This window comes from Corvus cornix, chromosome 6, assembly GCF_000738735.6.
Source record: "Corvus cornix cornix isolate S_Up_H32 chromosome 6, ASM73873v5, whole genome shotgun sequence".
Classification (NCBI taxonomy): Eukaryota; Metazoa; Chordata; class Aves; order Passeriformes; family Corvidae; genus Corvus; species Corvus cornix.
In genome coordinates this window covers 6,289,451-6,315,068 of record NC_046336.1, presented here as the reverse complement: position 1 = coordinate 6,315,068, position 25,618 = coordinate 6,289,451, and positions in this window count along the sequence as shown.

Genomic DNA, 25,618 nt, shown 5'->3' with positions numbered 1-25,618 from the left:
ATTCACCTGCCAGATTATGGAGAAGCAACTGAGGGGTCAGCCCCTGAAATCCCATAATTTACCAGTACTCAGGGCACCCTGTGATTTGCAGAAGCCACTCACTGCCCTTGGGGTAAGACATGCTCTCAGATCGTGAGGGATCCCATGCAGATTCATCATGGTATGTGCCAGTGTAGGACTACTAACTTACACCAGTTGGGAACTCCAGGATTTACAAAAATAATCAGCCAATCTATCTGCACACTTCCCTTTTACCTAACAAAATGCTATAAACCAATGGCCCTGTATCTTATTAGTCCATGCCTCGCTTTAATCTGAGGATATCGTGCTCCAGAGGAGAGAGGAAGGGATGGTAAGGGAGGAAGCAAGGATCAGAGGGAAAGCAGAACAAAGGTGGATGAAAGGAGGGAATGGTGTCATGCCTTATTTGCTGGTCACAGTGTAGCAGAGGTTGAAAAGGACGAGTAGAAGTTATCCCTCACCATCTGCACACTGCAAAAACCATGAACAGAGTGTCAGGAGCAGTGTTTAGTGGCATCACTCCCATGGGACAATACAACATTGTAGGATTTCTCAGTTCATGTTCTCCCAGCACCATTAACCTGCCATGCCATGATAACAAAGATAACCCACGTTCACATATTTTCCTTTGGTCCACAGTCAGAAATGAGATTCTTTGAGGGTCCGGAAGCGCTGTTCTGATAAGCATCCGCATTTTTTTAGTTCTCTTCCTTTGATCTCCCAAGCAATCTAACCTGTTCCAAAGGTCCCCCTTCAGACCTTGAGCTCCCACACAACTCTTATTTCCAGCAATCCATTAAAAAACGGGGGAAAAAAAAATGGGCTCCTACAGGGGTTAAATCAAGAGCAAAATCTAGAAAAATAAAACAAAGCGAAGAATTATTTTAAATTGTAGAGACGAAAATTTTCATTGAACCTCTTGCAAAAAATGAATAATGGATTGATGAAAACATTTAAATCAAATTAAAAAAAAATTATTCTTTGTACAACATTGGGCTTTTCAAATATAAGCAAATTTTTAATTTTCAAACTATTCCTTTGCCTCAGACTAACTCATCCCGTGGCTGACACTGTACCTTCATTACTGGAAGCAGAGATAACTTGAAGAGAAATCAGCTTAGAGCAAACCCAGATTCTGAGGCAGGGGCTGAACTGAAGAAATTGGCCTTGCCCAGTTCACCAAAACTATTTTTTTAAGACACAAAAGATGAAAGAGTTTTTATTCCTATAAAGAGACATATTTTCATTAAAGCTGAAACGTACTGAAAGGGCCATCAAATAGAATGTTAATTTAATGGGTGACAAAATCTGACTCTAAATTTCTTGAATTTTGGTTGTCTAATTTGAGCCACAGTATAAACAACAGCACCAATTAGTTCGTTTTCTTTTAAGAAGTCTCAAGCCGTGCCTAAAAGACTGTTGTTCTGTCTAGTTAAACACTCATGCATTAAAATGCTAATAATTAAACTGTTACGACTGACTAATGAACTCTGCCAACTATAAATGATGGTCTTGTTAGATTCACTGCACAGCAGGGCTTCCTTTGTACTGAAAAAGTTAAAGGTTAAAGAGCTCTTGAAAACAGCGAGCAGCATCTAGAAGCAATTACATTTTTTTCCTGGAAACTAATAGTTGTACAATAATGTTTCAATTCGCACTCCGAAAAAAAAAATAATTACTATGAGCTCCATTCATCAGAGCAAATCTGCAGCTTTCTACACCATGGCAGGTTGTTAATTTGGCTTCTGCATCCAGCCTACTCAGCCTATAATCCAGTGTTTTGCAGAGCCTTTTATTGATCCTGCTCATGGAAACTAAAAGGGCAAAGACTCGAGCTTGACTTGTGATACCTGTTGAGTAGCACTCACTCACATCAGAAAAACACTATGAGATTGAATTTCAAAAGGCTTATGTGGCAGATTTCCTTGGATATAGTGTTTATTCGCTTGGTTGTCCCTGTGCATTGACTTCCAGACAAGACAGTCTCTGGGAAATGCAGGAAACAGAGCTGGAACTGGAACTGGATTCCTGCTTGATTACATCTGCGACTACAGCTATGGCTCTTGACAAATACCACCTGGGTAAGGAGACTTGGGATTCCAGCGTGGCCACTCAGTGAAATTGTGTTTCAGAATCAAGACTTTCTTATGAACCTCGCATTCCTGGAAAATAAATAGAATTTCCTCTGTCAAAAATCACTTGATCTTGGATTAATCCTTAAAAACAGTTTATATGAATCCTAGATGAAATATGACTATATATCAGTGAAGAAACTAAGGTATAAACGAGTATGTACAGAAGAGCATCTTCCTGTCCATTGAGTTATGGGCTGAAAGCAGCTAAAGCTTTCCCTTGGCTCTGCTTGAACTGCCTGTACTTGAAGTACTGAGAGATCTGTGCATTAGAGAAATACTCAGCCAACTTGATTGCTATCAAAATAACTTTTACAATTATTTCTCAGACTATTGCTTAGATAGCTTGTGCAGTGAACATACTGGTGGTGGGGAAAAATGTTGAAAAAAGATTTTGCAAAATCTACGAAATGTGGCAAACTGCCTTCAACCTAACAGAAAATCTTTCCATCAGTACACTTATCATACCTCCTAATGGGTCTGCTTTTTTTTTTTTTTTTTGATGCACATTTGCTTTTAAATACTGTTGTGGAGTTATGAATATACATAAATATATATATGAAAACATATTGTCTGAGACTCAGGAAAGGGCCAGCACAGTAGGTCATGAAAAATCCAGTTAATGGTGTCACTCAGCTTCCTTTATAGAAGGGCATAGACTTTTGCTTAGTCTTATAACATGCATGGACTTTTGCTTAGGGTGTTTATAAGATTGAGGAATGACATTATACTCCCAGTGCTCATTTCAAGTCCAGAAATATAAAAGAAATTTTGCTTTTAATTTTGTCACTGTTAAGAATTAATCTATATGATTCTCTAACATCTGAACAACATGGCTTACAATATCAGTGTCATAGAGGAAATAGTAACTGTGAGCACAAGGGATAACTTCATTCTTTGGATGATATTAAAAAGATACTATCCAAGAGAATCACCATAACCATCAGCAAAAACAAACCACCTGCTACTTTTCTTTAAGAGAAGAGCTTCTGTTGAGGCAAAGAATGAAGTAAACTCACAGTCCTGAGGAAGAACTTGTGTGCAGCATTGAGCCAACATCTGTGAGACAAATACTCAACCTTAAGCAGCCAATACAGGGGCAAAGAAATATCATTATTCTCAACTTTATACAAAAGTTTATACTAATTATGTCAAAGAGGTAAGTGAGAGATGATTGTCAGCAGGCTCTCAGTGTGAATTTTCTTCTTGGACCTTGTGAATTTGCCCCTTTTTCTATGAAATAGTGAAAGGCATAGTGGCCATAGATTCTGCTTTTTATCTCAAAAGACGGTCACAATGTCACCCTTCTGACACTTACAGACACCCTCATTTGTACAATCCTCTTAATAAACTTCTGGTGAGGAACTGGGAAACTGGGTGAGACAGCTGCAACACATGGGATGTCTGAAAGGTCTGAGCAACCCTCTCATCTCATTTTCTTCTCTACAGATTTTCCAACACTGTGGTCTGGTACACACAGTACAGTACACAAACTGTAAATAAAAGCTCTTTCCTCAACACATTTTTAGCTGACTGGAGATAGAAAACACTCATCATCTACTTGGTCAGAGCCCCATAATCAGATATCAGCAAAATGTGGCTAAGTCCAGAGAACAGAGTAATTTGGATTTTATTATTATCTAATAGTAGGGTTAAGGCTCTGATAGGCAGCTCAGTGAATAATATATTTTGGGCTCTTCCCTGATCTATTATGTTGGCATCCTGAAATGAACAATAGTGTTGTGTAGACTTTAGTCTGAATATTAATCAAAATAGATCTTTTAAATGTTAGATATACTGAATAAAGGAGAAATACATGATACCAAAGTACGAATTCACCAGGAGCCACTGGTTTTAAAAACTGACTTCATAGATATTGGGCTTAGTTTTTCTTAGAGAGAAACTGGGAAAAAAATAGTTGAAAGAAACTTTGACCATAGAATCATATTATGAGGTATGACGTAGTAAAGACACAGAGAGTACTTGCAGAGAAAATTATTAGTCAAACATATCTGTCCAAGAGCTGGTGTGTTGGCTTGATGGAGAAAACACTTCTAGATGCAGATAGCTACCAAATGTCTCAGTTTCTAAAGAGCTCTCTCCTCTCTCTAACATGACAACAGATACATCAGCTAGGACGCAGTTCATAAAAACACCAACCGTAAAAAGAGTCAACTTTTATAGAAAAAAAAAAAAAAAAGAAAGAGCATTATAAGTACTGGGGAAAAGTTTTGTGAATTCAGGCTAGCTGTTCAAACATTCAGACCACCCCTAAAATAGCAGCTACAGTTCACAGGGGCCAGAGCTACACAAATTCCAGCTCTCCCTATGTGGTAAGTCTAATACTTTCTTTTCTTATGCTTTAAGGACTTCAAATAGGGTTTGTGCATTTGACTCCTTTTATCTCTTTCATAGAGTTCTCTCTGCTTTTAAATCCCTGAGTATCTCTGTCCTCCCCCTGCCATTCCTTAACAGATCCAGGACAGCACAAATAATGCCTCTTGGCTTTGAACACATCATGGGAAATTTCACTGACAGAGGGAAGATGTATGAGCAGTTATCTGGGATAGTTTTACACCAATCCATCTATTGTCCGCTGTGTTCACAATCTTGGGCTGGAATGAGTTTCAGGCAAAGTGCGTCCCTCGCAGACCACTTAAAAGCAGAATAGGTTCTGTCTGAGGTCCCAGTCCTATCTGATGCTAAGCACCTTACTGCATCAGGACCTCACTGAGAAATAGCCCACTTAGATTTCTCCAGGGCTTCATAGGGCTTTGTCTCTGGACAATGGAAAGATGACAGGAAGATGACAACAGTTTTGGTGCTAAAATCCTCCACAGTTCTGGGAAAAAAATGACGCCATCTGCATAAAAGGATACCAACACGCAGAAATGAAGAAGGAAATATTTAAAAAGAAGGAGAAAAAACCCTTCTTAAATCATGACCCCACAGGTTCTCTCTTCCTTCTGCTACCACGTAGGGTTTTTTGGGAAGGGAACACTTGAAGGGACTCACCTGAATAAACCTGCACAGTTTCCAGCATGTATAGGACTACGGCTTTTGTAAGATATTCATGACAGAGACTTATATTACTTCTGTATGGTGCCTGTCATTCTTTTGAGCATAGTATAAAACAAGAACTAATCATTACAATACTAGCATGGAAATCCAGTTATTTATATTTTCTATGTATTCTGTTTAATCAGTGCAGTAAGACATAGACTATTTGGTGTCTCCATAGTACTGTGCTTGCATACTTTGCCATAAATTTTAGCCTTTGGTGAGAAAGAAAATGGTTATAGAAAAGCATTCACTGCTCTGCTATTGTATTATAATTCCAAATGCAGGAATTCTATGTTTCAGCTAAGATGTATTTGCATAATATTAAATCTTGAATTATAAAAAATGTGAAATGCCTGCAGTTTATATTGTGAAACATTTGAAAAGTAAAGCAGATTTTTTGCAAACATTTTTGTAGCACTGTATTTTGAAACATGCAGTTCATTAGGGAAGAAAACACAGCTTGTGTAATGAGGGATTGCTATAAGTAGATTTAACATATTCTAGCATTTAAATATTATTGTTGATCATAAAAGATTAAATGCCCTTTGGTTTCAATCCTCTTATTAAAAGCAGCAAATTTATTTTTCTTGAGTGTGGCAACTAAGTTTGAACTAAAATGTAAATGCTTAACAGGCTCTGCATATGTGCACGTGGGCGTGCGATGAAGAGATGGGGCATTTTCCCCAAAGCTTCAATTTCAACTTGCTAATTTGTTATCATTGTTCATTAACTATGTGGTTGACCCAAGGTGAGCCTGAAGGATTACAGAATATTTGTCTAACTATTTAACAGAAGCTTATAAAATAATAGCATTTGTTAAACACCTCAGGTTTCCCTCCCACCGCAACTGTAATCTGAAGACATTAAAGGGCTGGGTGGGTTGAACACAAACACGGTGATGCTCAGTTGGGTCAGATGTGTCAGTCCATCTTGGTTTAAATGAGTAACTCAGTCCACAGTGTAACTACCTTAAAGGGAGTTTCTGAGAAACCACTGTCAGCTCTCTGATTTCATGCTGATTTGCTTCTGGATGGGAGCTGCTGTTTTTCACTGGGTGGTTGAGTAGCTGGGATAATCAAATTCATGTCACCTGCAAGCAACGGCGGAATGAAAAGCATGACTAAACGGGGAGGAAAACCAGGATAGTGTTTCACTGTCACCTATGTCCTTAAAATACTGCTTACATTTGCCATTACATTTGCTATCTGTGGAGTTTCTCATGGGAATGCTGACAACTTAAAGCTCACAAAAGCCAAGCCTGCAAAAGCTCTGCAGAGAGCAGAGCCCTCAGGTGCTGTTACCTTGCTTGAACTTCACCAGTTTAGAGAACTCTTCAACAAGGGGGGACTGGGTGTGACCCTTTCTCCTGCTCAGCAGCCCAAACCCCAGGGATTTTTGGTGCGTGGACCCGTTTGGAGAGGAGCTGTGCTGCCCTGACTGGTTATAAAGTGTTCTTTACTGCTGCTTCCAGAGGACTTTGCACTATCTGCTGCCGTCATGCAGGGATAACCTAATTTCTACTACTTGATAAAAAAGACTCTCATATCTCAAAAGAAAAGAGAGGTCCTAAAAATTCAACACTTGAAGCTTGTTAGAGTAAGAACACACCATATGGAAATTATCTACGTTGCTTCTGTCAGGATGTACCAGATGGGGCTTAGGTTAACAGGCTTGCCTGCTCAGGCTCCTCTGCTCTCACTTCCCCTGCTAGATGAGCCTCAACACAAACTGCTTTTTACCTGCCATGCTGCAAAATACTGGTGTACCAGCCCATAAACCCAAGGAGGGAATTCAGAGCCAGAGTCCAACTTTTCTGCTATGGCAGATCTGATCTCTCATTAAAGATTTCTACCAGACTCGAAATCCCTGTGTACTAATCCTGATCCTTCAGGACATACCACAGAACTCGCTGGTAGGGTCTCCCTGGTAGAAAAGACTTTTTGAGAGTGTGGTAGAAGTTGAGAACTAATTCCAACTTACAGTTTCAACATAAGCTTTAAATAAAACTCTCAGGAATCTTACACATGTTAGGACTGCACTCAGAATTCACCCAAACCAACGTAAGAAGACAGCACAGGACAAATGTTTGCCCAGAAACAGAGTTTTAGACCTTCTTGAAAATAAGTCTTTGGTAGTTGAGTGTTTCTTGATAGTTAAAGAGGTACTTCCTTTCTAAGCCCCTTTATGGGTTTCCAGAAAAATTACTCCTTTAGGCTGATACTTTTGTAGATTTTGGAAAGTTTGGTAAAAATCCATATGGTTGGTTTAGAGCATGCTTAAAGAATTGTTTCAGATGTTAAACTTGTGCTAGGGTAAATGAAAACAGTTCAAACTTGGCATGTAATCTCCAGTGAGAAATGTGGGCTTGGATAAGTTGGAAAAAAAAATTGGTTCAGAAAGAAAGGAGTTATAAACAAGTGGAAATCGTATGCTTCAGTTATCCAGATGTATGCCAGGCAAGCACAGACGTCTGGATATCCACATGCTGAAATAAATGCATCTGTATTTATTTAAATGTGTGATGTAATGTGCATGTGCAAACATCTCAGTAAATGGTAGGCATGTTAATTTTTCCCATCTCACAAAATAAATATAGACAATACATGAGATAGACATAAATGTCTGGCTGACCAACAGAATGACCCAGAGCTCTTGGACACCAATGAAAAGGCTGTTCCTGAATGGAATGGAATATGGCTCAGAGTCCAATGCCCTACAATCCTGCTCATATATTAAAAAATAGAAAGGATAAATACACATGTAAAATGTTAAAAACCTCATCAGTCCTTAAAAGTTTCCATTACACTATCTCAGATAATGCTCAGTGCCAACTGTGATGAATTAAAGTTTCCACAGCCAGCAAAAGCTGTTCAAAACCTAAAATGTAATATATGATTTTCTTGATTCAGAATTTCAAAACACAACCTTTTAAACAGAGGTTCAATCATCAAATCCACAGGATAAGTAGCTCTGGGTTTTGTTGCTGAAAATCCAAATTACTTGGGTGCCAAAGCTTCATATGCCTAAAACTGGTGTCGCTCCACCGGCTTCAGTGGAGCTATGCTGATTTACACCAGCTGCATGGCTGGCCCATAAATATTTTCAGTTGATCTGGATTATTTTATATATTATAAGAATTTTCTTTATGGATTACATGGCAAAACATTTGTTCTCGGCTTCCATAATGTCAGGCTCTGTGAATTTATTTTAATATGGGACCATTCGTGTGGTTCTATTATTGCACAACTAAATATATTTGTGCTCACAACACAATTTTACTGCACATCCTCACACACAGACATCTTCGCAGAAGAATTACCATCACTCCATCTATCCATAGGAAGTCAGATACTGGTGTGGAAGAGTGGAGCTGCAGCTGCTCTGGGAAACAAAGCAGTGAATTTCAAGCTGTTGGCCATGCAAAAACTTCCACCATAACACTTTGATAAGTGTAATTCTCTGCATGTAGTTATGTTAGTGGGGCTTTAAAGTTAATCATGCATGTCATTATTCATCAGGGAGGTAGTGCTGGACACTTCACTTAGCACTTTGACACAGAGGTAAATAGATTCCAAGGATGCCAAGTAGTGGGATAACGAGATTTTATTAAATCTGTGATCTTCCCCTCTTGTATTGCCACTTACTGCAGGTCCCTTTTTCTCTGCAGCACTTTGTTAGCGATACCTCAAGTTTGGATTTGTTAGGGGGTCAGTAAATGCACTCAGGCCTTTCCTTGCTAAGCTCCTGGGATGTGCAGCAAGGTGTGCAGCCACCTTCACTGAGCCTGTTGGGGCAGGACAGACACCAGGCAGCCAGGCTTGGATGGAGATTCAGGCAGGGAAATATCCTCTCAGCTGCCCAGGAAAATGTGAGGCATCAGCTACACAATCCCATTTAGGGAGCAGGTAAAAAAAATGTATTTACAGTGCATTTAAAGGGAATGTATAAAGAATTGGTTCCCAACACCTCCTAATAAATACAGAATCATGGCAGAATTCAACTACAGTTTGCTTAAAAACTGTCCAGGCACTTTGTCCTGCCTTTTCTCTAATTCAGGGTAGCCCATAACATTCTGGTCCATAGTATGTTTGATTTGTGTTGGTCATTTATTAGTCCTCAACAAAATACTTCTCAGTTAAATGTTAAAGCAAAGCACAATCGGAGGAAATGTAACAAACTTGCCTAAGAAGGAGGCTATTGGTCCTGCTCTCAAAACCCATTCAACCATCTGATAAAGTCCTCCTGAATCCAAATCCAAGTAGTTACAGACTGAGATTGAGGTATATGGTCTGGTAAATTGGCAGAGCCTGAGAGCAGTTACCAGCACCTGCCCAGATGGTACCTATCTTTGCTTTTATAAGCCCCACTTTCATTTACAGTTTTCTAGAAGAGAAAGTTCAAAGCAGCAACCACTATTTAATATGTGTAGACTTTCCTCTATATGCCAGGGAAATTAATACTAAAGAAATTTCCTCGGTTGTCTTAGACTGCAAGTGCCATTTAAAAATCCAGCCCATCGAGCCCGTGGGCTCTGTGGTATTAAGTACAAGTAAGACACTGTGAGGCAAAAAATAGCATTGCTCACAGTTCTCAGTGGGGAAACTGAGGCTTGGGGAGGCTGAACAACGTGGTTGGAGATACACAAGGTTTAGCTGTGCCTTGCTGCCAGGACATGCACCCGGGTCAGGCGGGTTCCCAGGGGCAGCTCCTGGACTTTCCTCTTGCCCACTGCAATATCTGCTGGAGCACAAACGGCACAGAGGATGAGGCTGTCTGCTTGCTCTTCCACACAGGGGTTCAAATAAAGGCAAAGCTGGCAGGGGTTAAAGGCTAGGAAACTCAACATTAAACAGTCCTGCAGTGCCAGCAAGGGTTAAGACAAGTGACAAGGGAGATACAACGGGACTCTCCTTCTGTGCTACATATGTAGATGGGTATTAAGGACATGCATCTCTCCTCATCTAAAATCATGAATTTTTATAAAGTAAGCCCTGCATTCCCATAATTCAGTAGGGTGCACTTTGCAGACCCTAAAGTGCTGTCACTACAGAAGGTTTCATTGCTTGCACCTGCTAAAACATTTGAGGTATTTGAGAGGCAGTGAAACACATTTGCTTTTCATTTTATCTGACTTTGAAAATCTTTGAAGTGTTTAATAGTAGTCCAGAAAAGATTTCTGCCTCTTAATCATTTACTTGTAGGGCACATTCTCCACTGGTAGCCTGTCAGGCAGAAAACGAGTTTAGCCCAGTTTTATTAAGTGCCACATGCCGAGTCAGTGTTCATTAAAGGTGTTTTAAGGTTTGAATTATGTAATTTATGAGAAAAAGAAATACAAAATTCCATTGTTTTATTAATATGCAGCACAGGATATACTGCTAATAACATACTTTTTAAACAGAAGTTTTATTAAAAAAAATGCTTTTATAGGGGGCTACAGATAGACTTCTAAAAATCTCTTTTTCCCTGTTCAATAAAATTCAAACATTTTAATTCAATCAACATAGGTTTGAAAAAAGGAACTATTCTTAACCTCTCCTTTTGGTCACTTTTCTTTACACACATTGTAGACAAAGGGGGAAAAATTAAAAAAAAAAGTTAGAATCTTTTTAATAGAAGTGACAGTATATGGTAGTAAAAGCAAGCCAAAGCTAAAGCCTGCAGTCAGATGTTAATTCAGCTTTCAAACAAAACAAAGCCAGAAAGGAACAGAAATGATAAAGGCAAAAAGAAAATAAAACCTCCACATTTTAACCCAGGAGAAACTACTTTGAAAAATTGTTTTATATTGCCCCCATAGATTCACAGCTAGTGGGATATTTTTAATTAGATGAGGGCTTAACTCAATCTTTTGGTAGCCCACTACACTACTTTTATGGCCTACACTGTTTTAATACTGTAAATAGATTTTCTTAAGCACATGTGAAAAGCAGAACTTGTGAAATATAAGGAGTATATTTTCCTTCTCAACCTGTCTGGCTCCAGTTACCTGAGCCCAGACCTGGAAGTCCAAGGCAGGACTGGTCCTGTAGCTGGTGCTGGCAGAGAATCTCTCTGTCCCTGGAACAGAACCACATTGACCAAAGCTCCTTACCCCATCTCTGTGGCAAAACTCCCACCAGCATCCCGCAGTTTCACCCAAAAAAAAGGTTGTGTGAGGCCTGGGGAACCAAGACCTGAGTTTAATATGGGCTTTTATTGCCATGGGAAAGTCATAGTTATCCTAACTTACACAAAACTGGAATTCGTTAACCCCTTCAAGGCAGGGGAGGTTGCAGTTCCTGCACTGGTGAGTTTGCTTTGTTCACTTCAGTTTAATTTATTTCATTTTTTTGTTATTTACTGGTGCTCTGAAAATTTCTGGGAACAGAGGAACCTTGGGGTGGACGTGCTGTGCCCATGAGGCTGAGCTGCTGGATGGCGCAGGTTGTGCAGAATGGAAAGAGCTGGTGCCCACAATCAGTGCTTAAGAAAAAATAATCATTGCAGATACCATGCAAGTCACTAATTTTGGAGCCTCATGTGACTAATCCTGCTCATATTTTGGTAATGGGATGACCATGTGGAATCTTATCACAGTTTATGGAGAGGGGTGATTAGTATCAGAATTTGAGATTTGGCTTTTCCAGCAAATGAACTCTGCATGTACCTCACATCCTGCTGATGTAAAGGAGTGATGCTCTTTACAAGGGACACTGAGAGTCAATCATTGCCAAAAAGCACCAAAATATGAAGTTGCTGACATTGAATAATTGGTCATAAGAAGTGGTATAGAGAATACACATGTGGTACCAAAACATCTTCAATAGAGGTGGTAATTATACTTGATCACAACAATTAATTCTTAAATTTAAGTTAAGAAGCAGGAAAAACTTGTAACTATATTAAGAATATGTTCATTTGATCCAGAGTAACATTTTAATGAATTCTCTGGAAGCATGAGCAAAGAACTGTTAAAAAACCCCTTGCCCTGCAGAAAACACACCTTTAAAAACCTGTTTGCTTTGAATGAAACATTATTTTTACAGTGAGTCCTCATTTTATAGCAGACACATGCTTGTAAAAGCTGCTATTGTTTGTGTGGAAGGTGTGAAGAAAAAAATACAAGGGGAAAAACTGGCAGATGCTTTACCTTACAGGATCTGCTTTAAAGGCTCCTCCAGCCCTGGCTCTGCTCAGGAGTCATTGGCAGACACAGCCTCGCTGATGCAGCACTTGGGAAATTGGTGAACCAGAGCAGGGCACCAACTTTTGCACCAGCTCTTAATTATGGCAGTCAGAGATGACCTCCTTAACTGCTGAGGCAGCCCCTTTTTGGGAAGTAAAGCAGCATCGTGGCAATTGTGCTGCCATCTCTTACTGCCAACCCACCAGAGATGTGGAGTGGGAGGAAGTACAAAGGAGTCTGCTGCTGCTTCTTTTGAGACTCCCGGAGCAGCCTGCATGCCGTGGCCGTGCCCACACCGGCTTGGAAAGCCTCCTTCCCTCGGGCACACACATAGGGAGTAGAGTACTTATGTGCCGGGCTCCTCACCTCATCCCAAGGGGATGGGAGCCCTCCTTACCTCTCTGAAGTCAGCAGGGAGAGGGTGTTTTTCATTCCAGTGGAGGAACTGGCTGCTTTGGTTTTATTGCAGAATCATGCCAGTAATACACCCAGATTACTGCAGCTCACAGTAAGGAAGTCAATTTATAATGACTTTGCCATTGTCCTGTTGCTAATGTGCCACATTTGATTCTCCTCAGCTGACTTTGAAAGGTCTCTTTGAGGAAGGAGGAGATAGCACCCTTGCTTATGAAAAGCAAATTATACCCAGGGGCAACATTGCTGCACAACAGGAAAAGGCCAGCCTCCTCCCAGGAGACATGGCCCCAAATTAAATGCAAGTAATTTCCTGACTAACCTGTGATTTCTATCTGGTTGTGGCTTCTGGCATACAGCTAAGTCTCCAGTTCTGCTGTTCTGTTCAGCAGGTCTCACATGTGCTTTCACTTTCATTTCCCAACGTTAATACAGAACAGCCCATTCACAACCTGCTGCTCAGGCAGCAGGGGCCAAGGATGCTGGCTCTGGGTTGTGCAGCCATGAGGAAGAGGAAGGACACTTTCTGCTTGGGTGTCACGATCCAGAGGGGTCCCTCAGCCACAGCAGCAATGTGATGGCAGAGAAGGTGGGAATGGGAGAGCAACACCCTCCTGAGAATGGTTCCTACTCTTCACAAGAGGGTTTGGAGTCTGGCTGCTCCCTTCCCCATCACCAGCCTAAAAGTGATGGAGCTGCCACAGGCATTGGGTTGGAAGAACCTCTGCCAGTAACTTTCTACTCTACAGTGGGCAGGTCTCCAGGGAGAAAATCACCAGCATTAGGTCAAAGTGATTTTTGTAGAGCACCATCAAAGGATTCAGCAGCAGCCTGGAAGGGTGGAAGCCCTTTAGCTGTCCTGTGGCTGGACAGGGATGGGGAGCAGACACTGTGGGAAGAAGATGAATTTTAGTGGGTACACACGGACACAAGGAGAGAGTCTTAAAGAATAACAGAAATCACATTCAGCCTTTCTGTGGCTACTTCTAGGAGAAATCACGGGAAGGAAGGAAGGACGGAAGGACGGAAGGAAGGAAGGAAGGAAGGAAGGAAGGAAGCAAGGGCGAGCAGACACAACAGCCTTCAAGCTCCACTGGGCTAGCAATGACAGATTTACTTTACTAAAAGTACTCTACCATGATTTATCCCAAATACATGTCTTCCTCTTGTACTTTTACAGCATTTGGGGGTAATTTCTATGGACACCATAGCACTTTTGCATTGGGAACTATCTGTTCAGTAGATCATCTGGATATGGGCCACAGACATCCTGAAATGATGGGTGCAGAATTAGGGTGAATCAAATGACTGAGCCTGTTTTAAGTCATCAATAGGGTGGTTTAAAAGCCCATAGTAATAAATACAAGGACATGCCAGAATCATCTCTAGAAACTATCTGAAGTTGAAACAAATTACATGTGTGTTTGTGGCAAAACAAGATAGCAGCTCCATTACTGCTCCCTGATATCATCAAAGATGGTAAGTGATCATACATTGAATTATTTTTTTCTTCATGAATTTAGACTTTAAGGAACTTTACCCTCAAAAAGCACTAGAACAGCTCCGATGTTTTAGTCACATCAAGCTGGAGAAAGAAACAACATCAGTCTTTTAACATTTAAGGGCCAGAGTAAACTAATTTTTTTATGGTGGTTTTCAAATTTCATTTGAGAGTATTGCTTTGCCACTGTTCATTTATTTAACCTAAATAGTTAATCTCTAGTGTGTCTTGTGGTGCAGCAGCAAAAGCATTCCTTCCACTGGTAATGGCAGAATTTCTAGTGGTGTGAGTAAATTCATACTGGTCACCACATAAAGAAGAGGATGTAACATAAAGAGACTGTACCAGTTTTATTATGTTGATATAATCAAGCTAATAAAACCTGTGTGTGTAAATGATAAGGGGTAGTTGTGCTGTTTGCTGAGAAACTGGCACAGGAACAGTGGTGAATGAAATACATCTGGGATTAATAACCTAAATCGTACAGTAAATAACAGGTTGCACAAATTTAATCAGTTGGAGAATTATTACATGTGTAAGTAGATACTCTGTGGGGGGGAAACTTACACTTGATGCACAGGTCTTAAATGGTCAGTCTGCTCTTGATTTTGCTGTGAAAATGCCTATCTGCTTCAAGTCAAGGTGGTTTTCCGGTTAAGGGATTCCTTTTAATTTCTGAAGTGACTGTTCTATACCAAAAAGTAGAGATTTTAATTTGGATTTTGACTTACTGCCATTCAAAGATGTTTTCTTCTAGTCATCTCTATCTTAGGCCCAAGTGAACCCCAAAATCCAATCAGAAACAGAGGTAATGGTGTGAATTTCACCCTCATTTCTGATTAAAACATATGAGAAACAATCATCTTAGGAAAGGTTTCCTCATGAGATTAAAAATGGATACCACCCTGGTAAATAAGTTCAGAAATACTTTAATGCCCCCAGGCAGTGCTTTATGTTTGTAAGAGAACCAAACAATAAATCAGGTTTTTGTAGGAAACTTTTGCAAAGAGCGTTTTCTCATTAATTTCTGTGGGGAACATGCCTCAGGTGTTTCAGTGATTGCTAAATGCTTTTGCTACAAAAAGTTTTAGTATGCTACAAGACATCTGTAGCTTGATACATATATTTTAAAAAAAGACAAACCAAAACATTTTTTCTTAGCTTGTTTTTGATACTTGGACTTAAGCTTTGGCTCGGGTCAACTTTTGTTTTTGGCTATGTTTACAAGAGAAACACTGGATGTTTCATTTTTCCTCAGCATTGCTTTGGAGGAAATGCGCAGCATTGTATTTACAAGATACCCTGAACTGTCAGTTTCCTTGAAACACAATGTATTTAATACAAAGCCATTAAGCCTTGTAAAACTGTCAAAAATGTAAATGACACTTGTAATAAAACCTTGTCGCGTGACCGGCCCTGGCTAATCAGGGTTGATGATATCACTGCAGCTGATCACGGCTGGTGCTATGTACATTTCGACAGCTTTATGGCCTGCGTGGATTTGTGTTATTAAAATTGTACAGTTTTGTAAGGAATCTGGGATTTAATAAAGCAGCAGAGAAACTACAAAAGGGACAATATATCCCACTAAAAGTGAGTCAGGCTTTAAAAAAAAAAAAAGAAAGGTAAAAAATAAGCAGATAGAGCGCACGAGCCCGCGTGTGTGTTTGTGTGCCTGGGAATAGGGAAACATGGAGAGGCTCTCCCTGCCTAACTCGTGCAGGGTACGGGCTGCTCGTATAAACCACTTTTATGTATTTATAGCTCGGCAAATACCTTGCATCTGCGAGACCATAAAACAAATTACAATGTATCCAATTGCTTCAAGGTGGCGAATTGTGCTTAAACTTAATGACTTGTACAGATTATAGGAGAAAGAGCATTACCTGTTTAATGTCTTTTTTAATAAGTAATTCCCAAACAAGTATAGTAAATGGGAGGTTGGGAGTTTGGTTTGGTTTGGTTTGTTTTTTTTTTCTCCTTTCCTTTTTTTTCTTTTTCCTCCCCTGAGATGCGAACAGAGCATTGTGAATGCAAGGTAATGCACCCTTTTATTTATTTTGCAATCTTTGGAACTGCTCCCCAGAGCACAAACATGTCAGAACAGGAGAGATGAGGATACATATTCTCCCAAAAATCTATAAATTCAACCTAATGGGGCAGATATCAGAAGAATGTGTTGGATTGAAGCCACATAAATCACCCCTGGTTTCCTGGCATGAGCTGGCACTGCGTGCCTTATATTTCAGCCAAATTATTCCATTTGTTTCTGAAGATATTTTAATCCCTCGTGACCTCAAACTTCCCGTGAACCAGGGCCTGAACAAAAGGCCGCCCACTGTCTTTGCAGTAAATCTGTTGTCTCCCTTCTCGGCCCGCAACCTGGGATCATAGATCACCCCCGCACCGCAGCTTGCTTCAATTTACTCAATTAACTCGAGTAAAGCACTTGTAAGTTTGCAGATGTTGCTTTATTATCAAGGCCTAAAATGTACACGGGGGTTCAGGAGCCCGAGGTTACAGGGAGGTTGTGTGGAGGGGGAGGGAGGCACAGCCCCACAGCCGCTGCCTGGGGCGGGCGGCCGCAGGCTCTGTGCCCCGGCCACCTCCTCCGCGCCCTGCTGGGCTGCCCACTGCTGTCCTGGGGGCTCCCCGATGTTATCTGGCAGGGAGACAGGATAGGAGAAGTAGGTATTCCACCTCAAGATAACGTAGTGATTAACAGATGTTTAATTGGGCCATTCATCAAATGAAGAACCTGCCTCAAAGTCGGCGAGGCTGAGTAAATTATTTCCAACCCTGCAGGTGTTGGACTGGCAGCTCTATTACTCTTCTGAAAAAGGGCTTTAGAAGATTTTTATATGAAAAGATAATTCATTTCTATGGGGACTTTTTTGCAAGGGCATGCACTGATAGGATGAGGGGGAATGGTTTTAAGCTGGAAGAGCGTAAATTTAAATTGGATATTAGGAGGAAATTCTTCCCTGAGAGGGTGGTAAGGCACTGGAACAGGTTGCCCAGAGAAGTTGTGGATGTCCCATTGCTGGAAGTATTCAAGGACAGGTTGGATGGGGCTTGGAGCAACCTGGTATAGTGAAAGACATCTCTGCCCATGGCAGGGGGTTGGAACTAGATGACCTTTAAGATCCCTTCCAACCCAAAACATTCTGTGATTCTGTGATCGTGTCTTTATTTATCTAATATGCTTTCAGGTTTGGGCCCTGTCCTCCTTCATCTTGCACGACTTCTGAAAATAGGCCTTTTGCCTTGGACACATTTCTTCCACAGGACTTTGCTGAAGTTACTGGGGATTGTCTTGAATAGTCTCCAGGACATCTTCAGCCTATATTACACCTGAGGGGCAGACAGGGCTTGGTGTGTGTGGCAAAATACTCAATATGAAAGAATAACAGGAGCAGAAACACTGATGCCAGCAGTACCAGGGTTTACCATGCTGGTAGTCTCACTCCATGATCACAAGGCAGTTGATAACATTTCATGCCCATGCTTTTTGTAATCTGTGTGTCACCTACAAGTTTCTAAGATTAGACCAGATCTCTGGAACAGCAGGAACATAAAAAACCCAAACCTGTGTTCCTGGATATCTCTTGTCCCTAACAGTATTCATCTTACGCTGATAGTTCTACGGTTTCTTAGCTTTGCAGGCATCTTTATCAGGTGTTGGGCTTAAAGGGTTTTGACACATGAAGCAATTTCTACTGGTGACAGTAATTGAGCAGACTGGAATGGGTTAAGGGAGGTTCGATTCTGTTGATTTCTCCTGCATCATCCAAACTCAAACTTGGGTTTGATAGCAAGCCAAATTTTTCGTCCTCAGTTTTCAATATCTGTAATGCTTTAAGTGGAGAAGCCAAACTAAATCTCAGGGGAATTCAAATGGCTGAAAAATCTGGATGCAAATGGCTTCATGTTTTTCTGTAATATTTGTGTGCAAAAGTCTCTCAAACTCTTCTCAGCTTTTAACTTTCTTTAGAGACTCTTTAATTACTCTTTGAATATGCCATTATATTTCTTTTTTAACTCACAGCATTTTTTTAAAATAGTGGTCTGTTTTGTTTCTGTATATAATGGAAGTTAATAAAATATGTGCCAGAAGCCAAAAATATGATGAGCTACAAGGCATACTCCAGACTGTTAGGAAAAAGAAGAAAGAGTTGGCCTGTAATTCCAGAGTTTATCAGTATTTTTCCTTAGAATAGATATTACTTTAGGTCTGTTTTCCCCAAAATACCTGGCCCAAATCTCAGTAATTTGCCCCCTTTTTCAATCTTTAGCTCACCAATTTGTGCTCATTTTAAATCTCTCCTCTGTGCCAAAAACTGCCTGTTGTTAAAGTCTAAAGTTTAAACCTGAACTAGAGGTTCCCCTAGTCTTTTTCTTCCACAGCATACTTGGGTTGGATCAGATCTGTTGAATTAAGAGTGCTGGGGGAGGAATCGCAGCAACACGCTACAGATCCATAAATTCATTCAATTTTACTGCTGCAGTAGAAAGGAACAGGTCCATGAAAGCATCACCTTGCTGCTCCTGCATCTCCAGGTGGCCAGTGGCACCCAGGCTCATTCCCACTTCCTTTAGACCCTTGCCTTAAGCACCTAGTTAAGAAACCAGTTGCCTGGTTCCTGTAGGCAGGGCACAGAGACAGGAATGTTACCTGAGCTGCCTCCCTGTCTCCACTCCATTAGAGGGATCTTGGTGATAGGACTCTTGAAGAGCTGGGATCCAGTTTAGGACTGTTGGCTGTTTGTCAAAAGACACAAATATGTCCATCAGTCTACCTATTCCACTGAGTGTCCCAGAAACAGCTGGAACTTGGAGTCTGTATTGCACTGGGTAAAACTTATGCAGTGTGAGGAAGGGATTGCTGAGCTCATCTAAGCCTTGTTTCTTCCTTTCTCTTCTGTCTTCCACTGCACTCCCAGCCTGATGAGTTTCCACATCCCTGCACTAAGTTTGTTGGTGGTCTCATCACTGATCTCATGTGACTTGGTACCCTGGCTGGAATACCAGCCAGGCTGGGGCAGCACAAGGTGCAGGATGGTTTAGGGATTTGCTGGATGTAATTCCGTGGGAGTTAGATGCTGGTTCTGCCATGTAGCAGCTGGCATGGAAGAAGCCATCTTTGCTCAGCTATTGATAAGCTGCCATCAAAACCTGTTACCTGAAAGCTCATTTGGATGTAACTGTTCCAACTCCAGCCACTGCAATCTTGGAGCTGTTTTTGACAATTTGCAATCAGGAAACAGCCCTTGAATTAAAGAGGAGATGGGTCAGGTCTCAGCCTGTAAAACAGAACCATCATCTCAAGCTTGGTGAGGTCTGTGGGGAAGCAATATCCTGAACTGGCAGAGCTGGTGTTGAAAAGCCAGAAGCAGGTACAAGGTGTGCTGCCTTCTTTCAGGTTCCTATCATGACTTTCTTCAGGATTTTCACAGCTCAGCAATGCTGGGTGGAAAGAGCTCATGGCTGTATCTTGCCACCCCTTCTTTCTTTCCAAATTCCAGTTTGGAAACAGTTCTGAAATCATTTCCTGTGTGTGATGAGGTACACTTTCTTACCCTGCTGTTTCTCTGGGACCTTGCACTTGGGACTGTGCACTAAAGAAAGATCTCTTGTTACCCTGCATTTGCCAGTTATTTTTGTAGAATTACACTGCACTACAGTACTGAAAGGCATTTATTTCAACAGCCAGTGTGGATCATGGGTTCTCAGGCCTTTTACAGAAGAATAAGAAAGTGTGATGCTGTGAGCTTGTGTGTTGAAATACCTGTGGGCTCGTTCCAGCTGTGTCTATGGCAATCCCAATTCTCTCTTCCCACTTATCCGGTTCCTGTTCTTAAACCTGCTGGAACAGACCCTCTCTGCACTAGCACTGGGAACATTTTCAGCTGATTAGACCCTTCAGCATTGTTGCACTCTGCTTCTCACCAGCATGTCTTCTTCACTTTGTCCCATATGTTTGGGCTCACCTCTCTTTCCCCTCACAAATCACTCATCCATGAACTACTGGCATCTCTACCCACATATTTTTGTGTGCACCTCAATAGGAAATGTATGAAATCAATGCACCTTAAAGAGCATTGCAAACAGGTCAAATTTTATATTCCTAGTGAAAAGTCTTAGCACTGTTGCTTCAGCCTCAGCTGCAGTTCAGCCTCTCACTTTCTTCCTTCTAAATACAATTTTATTTGATATCTCAGAATTGAATTCCAGGAAATTCCATATGGTCTTGTTGTGAATCATGAGCCTACCACGTGTCTTCTCTGAATACTGACTTGGCTTTGCACAAATTTACATAGAAAATGCTCAGAATAAAAACTTGCATTGACTTCACTGGAAGAAAGTGAGCTTTTTTTAGTTTGTTGTTGGTATGAAAAGACAAAAATATTTTGTAAAAATAAAAGAGGATGTTTGGGAGATTGAAATGATAATTATAAACACAATTTTGTTCCAACAGAATCAGAAGTTTGATTCCAATGTGCATCTTTTAAGTAGATTAATTTATTTTTTAAATGAAATTTGGGAAGATTGTCGACCAGAGGCTGTTTTAACCTGAGGAATGGGGGTGTACATTTTCAAATTCAGATCTCACCATCCCCTTTCAATCAACTGTTGAGGAAAAATGACAGAAACTCATGAAACATCTTGTATTTAATCTTCATTTTTTAATCAAAAAAAGTAAGAAAGTAACATATACAAAATAATAAAAGCAATGTGAAGGTCACCCTCCACTCCAGAGAAGCTGGAACGTGCTTGAATAGTCAGTGATTGAAATAAGTGAGTATCCTTTTTTCTGTTTTCAAAATCAATAGCACAATGACCATCAGAGTCACAGACATCAGGACACTGCTAATGAAAGACATTTTGGGTGCCTGGGGTTTTTTTGCCATTGAAAGTCATGAGATCCTGTCAGTTACACTGAAGGCTGTTTTGTTGGCAGTAGTTGGATCTTTTCCTTTTTCTACATAAGCAAAGTTGAATAATATGCAGCAAATTGAATGACAGATACAATTTTGAAGGCTAAAACCTAAAACCTTTAAGCAGTGATTTAAAAGCTAATTATTATGGATATAGCCATTCAACATTCATTTCTTAATATTGTTCCCTCAAGAAACAGTGATTTAGTCAACCAATTATTTTATCTCTTTTAGGGATACTTTCTTAATTGCAAAACAATCTAAAAATATAATCAGCATGCTAAATACATGTGGTATCTTGTTTAGAATGCCGTGTTGGAGGAAGAATGCAATTAAACTGTCAAAACTTAATTGTTTCTCATATTTAATTTAAAGAGGTTGATTCACATTTGCTTTTTATGTTTAGGAGTTCAAAAACAAAGCAAGCTACTAGTACAACTACTAGTTTTTAATAAATAAAACTTAAGCTCGGAGCACTGACAAAAACTGCCTCTGTGATGAGTTTTTGCTATCAACAAATAGGCAAATATTCCCACTTTTCCACTCCTCAGGTGACTGCATTCTCCTGTTTATGCAGATGCACACAGATATTTTCACCATGATGTCAAACCAACCACCTTTTACTTCCAGGTCAAAATAAGTGGGTCTTTCTCCTTTTCTCCCAAATGTCATGCTAGTTCTGTGATCCTGTGCATCCTTTTTCAGTAGCAAGTGACTTTTTAAAAGTTGTATGACATCCAGTTAAGGAAAATCTTTGAGTAAAATTAATCCAAATCTGCTGGGCCCTAGTCAAGTTGCCAGGAGCTTTTCAATCCCACTTATCTCCTGAACAAAGATAGAAGCCTTGTGGAATCAGTAGCACTGGGAATTAACTTTGGATCTTAGATGGGGCGGAAATCTCGTGAGCACCACGCTGAATTTCAGTTTGTGGTAGTAAACATGGTACCAAAAATTATTCCAACATACTACCCGAACACACTTGGGTACTGCTGCCTTAAGTGGTACTTTTTCAGGTAAATTGGCATAAAACCCACATGTAAATGCAAGAGAAGAATATTTCCAGTTCATGTCTGCTTTTGCTTGGATGTTATCTAAGGGTTTATTTAAAAAATTGCACTGTCTTTAAAATACTATCATTTAAGAGCTGTTTAAGTGAAAATATAGCTTAAATGAATTTAAATGGATTATGAATTTAATTAGATTGTTTCTTGTGTATTATTTGTATCCCATATATACTATTAGATGTACAAACTGAGTGGATTTTACTTTGATTTTAGATTATATGTTTTGTCAATTTCGTAACTGGTACAATAAATAGAACTGGGAGATTGTTATCCATCTATGGCTCAGCCTTAAGAGAGGGCTGAGAACTCAGCTTAGCAGGTGGGTTTCCCACCTATTTGTTGCCAACAGAGTAGATTTGCACTTTTATTTATTTCTATATTTCTATAAAAAGGCAGGATCTAGCAGAAAAATGGTTAAAGGTCTGTCTGCTTTTACCCCTTAACATCTCTTCTCCTTATAATATTCTCCTTACTTCATAAGAGGCTCCAGCTGCATGTGAGCTGCTGACTGGGGAGAATTCTGCTGTACTAACCAGGCTCTGGTAAGCAAAAACATAAAGGTTTACAGTTATGCCAAAGCTGAGTGGGCACGGATTTGCACAAAATTGCAGGAGACACATCCTTTGTTATAGAAAGAAGTCACTGGTGAATGTTTTGTACCATAATCTTACCCAAAAGTCCAAACCCAAGTAAGACACACAAAAGACACAAAAAGTTTGCCTGTGCAGCTGATGGATATGGTGCTTTATAATGAAAAGTGTAGGGTGACTTTATGGCCACAGACCCTACCTAGAAATGCAGTGCTGTAACAAATCCCACTACAATTTGCATGAGACCTGACTCTCAGGTAGCACCTAGGGAGCAGCAAGAAAAGTGACACCAAGCCCATACTGTCTAATTTAAAAGTTTTTTAAACATTTGGCCTTAAGCCTGTGAAACCAACTCCTATCCAAATTATTTTTGGCTTGTGTCTGTATTGTTCTGCCCTGCCATAAAAAGGAAAATAGATTGTAGAAACCCAGGAGTATTCAGCAGACCTGACCTGTGCTTCCTGCAGGGCTTTGCCTCTTCCATGGCAGCATGGAGAGGTAGAGGGGGTCCAGGCTTTTGGGGGACTGTGGGTCCAGAATACATCAGGACGCCAAAAGGCTGTTCTTTGAGGCACTTCCAGCTCCTTCTCTGCCACATTTACCAGCTAGCAAGCTCTGGGATAAAGAAAAGCAATGTAGCAGCCATTCTCCCTCTCTATGTTATCACAGGACCATCAAGGTTGGAAGAAACTTTCAAGATCATTTAGTCCACCTGTCAAAACCTAGCACCACCATCACCACCCCTGAACCATGTCCCCAAGAGCCACATCCAGATGCCTCTTGAACACTTCCAGAGACAGTGACTCTACCACCACCCTGGGCAACTGAATGTTTGTCAGTGAACATTTTTTCCTAATATTGAAACTGAACCTTCTCTGATGCAACTTCAGGCCATTTTCTCTCATCCTTTCACCTGAGACACGGCAGAATAGACCAACCCCCACCTCACTACACCTTCCTGTCAGGGAGTTGTAGAGAGCAATGGGGTCCCCCCTGAGCATCCTGTTCTCCAGACTAAACACCCCCAGCTCCCTCAGCTGCTCCTCACAGGACATGTTTGCCAGACCCTTCACCAACTTCATTGCCTGTCTTCAACCACTTACCTGACCTGAAACCCGGCAAGTCTGGGCTCTGGTGAGTATCAGCTACCACCCAATCAAGGAAAAGCCCTCTATCCACATCCAGAAGTGTGGGAGGGGGCTGCACTTTAACACTTTGATCCTGCAAATCCTCAAGTCCTGCCCCAACTCACAGTGGCTCCAGAAGAAATGGAAGCACATTAAAAATCCCCCATGGTCTATACATTTCTGCAATCATCCTCACCTGAAAAAAAACCCTGGTTTGCCTGTGCCAGGCCAGGCCTTGGCTCAACTCTGGGAATTTCATACTGGATTTGTATCCCATAAGGAGAGGCATTAGGGTTGCCAGTTTGAAATATGACAAAACCCAGCTGCCTCAGTGAAATGGCCGCTGCCCACGCTCAGCTCCAGCCACACATGTGCAGTGCTTGGGGTAACAACTGCCAAGCCTACAGTAAAAGAGGCCAGGCAGGAAGGCAGCCACATGGCTACCCTAAATGATATTAATAAGACTTTATAAAAAGTTAAAAGCACAACGTAGCTTTTCAAAGTGTTTCTTAGAGATCTCTACATATGTATAGGTGTTTCATGTCTATGAGATAGAGGCTTGGGGTAAATTTAATACAGTATTCTTTTCAGCCTAAGAATTTTTTATTATTTTTTATTCCCCCTGAAAGCTGTTGATATAAACTGGGACTCATTAAAAACACCTTGTGTTTTGTTTTTAGAGATACTGAAGTTATGTAATTCCCTGGATCATTAGGAAGTAATGTAGCATCAGCAAATGTTCTGGAGGAGCCCTATCTTGCAAGGAACAGAATATTCCTGCTGCAGTGGATGGCAGTAAAAGGGTGCTTAGCACCTTTCAGGAGATGCTGAGCGTCTCTGCCCGGCCGAAGGCCAGAGATAGCATTCCCAAAGGACAGATAGAAGGATATTAAAAAAGACTTTGATCAAAGAAATATTGCTTCTTTCCTCCTTTCACTAAGCAGATGTGCAACGTGTCTTGGGAAAGAAATAGAAAAATTCCTGAGTGATTTATTTGATGAACCTAGTTTTAACCCAGGTTATTGCATGCCTGATACGGTGATGCTGGTTATTAGTTTCCAGTTGAAAATGACCAGATAGAGAACATATTCACTTCATCAATATAATACATTTATTGGTTGTCAGGAGAGTCACATCACACAGATATGTAAATCTGTCACTTTGTCTTAAAAGTGTATTTCTCTATTACAATGTTTCTTGATGTATGTTTTAAGGCAGTAAGGCCTTTTAAATATTAAAAAAAACCAAGACAAGGGGGAAGATTTGTCTACTCAATCACAGGATTTAAGACATTAAAAGCAGATGCATCATTTATAAAAGTAGGATTTTATCAAATGCCATAGCAAATGAAAGAATCATATCTACCATATGTAGATATGTGAATTAAAGAAACCTTATTTCCCAGGAATATTAACAAACTCTTTTGTTAGCCTTAAGGTGGATTAGTCCATGAAGCTGGTTACTAGTTGACCACAAATATTAATTCGCTGTGTCAAAAGTAAAATAGAATCAAGTCTTTGTTTAAAATATTAAAAAAAAAAAAGTTTATCAATCTCTTTTTAAGTCCATGGCAGTAATGCTAGTTTTGAAAAAAATGCAT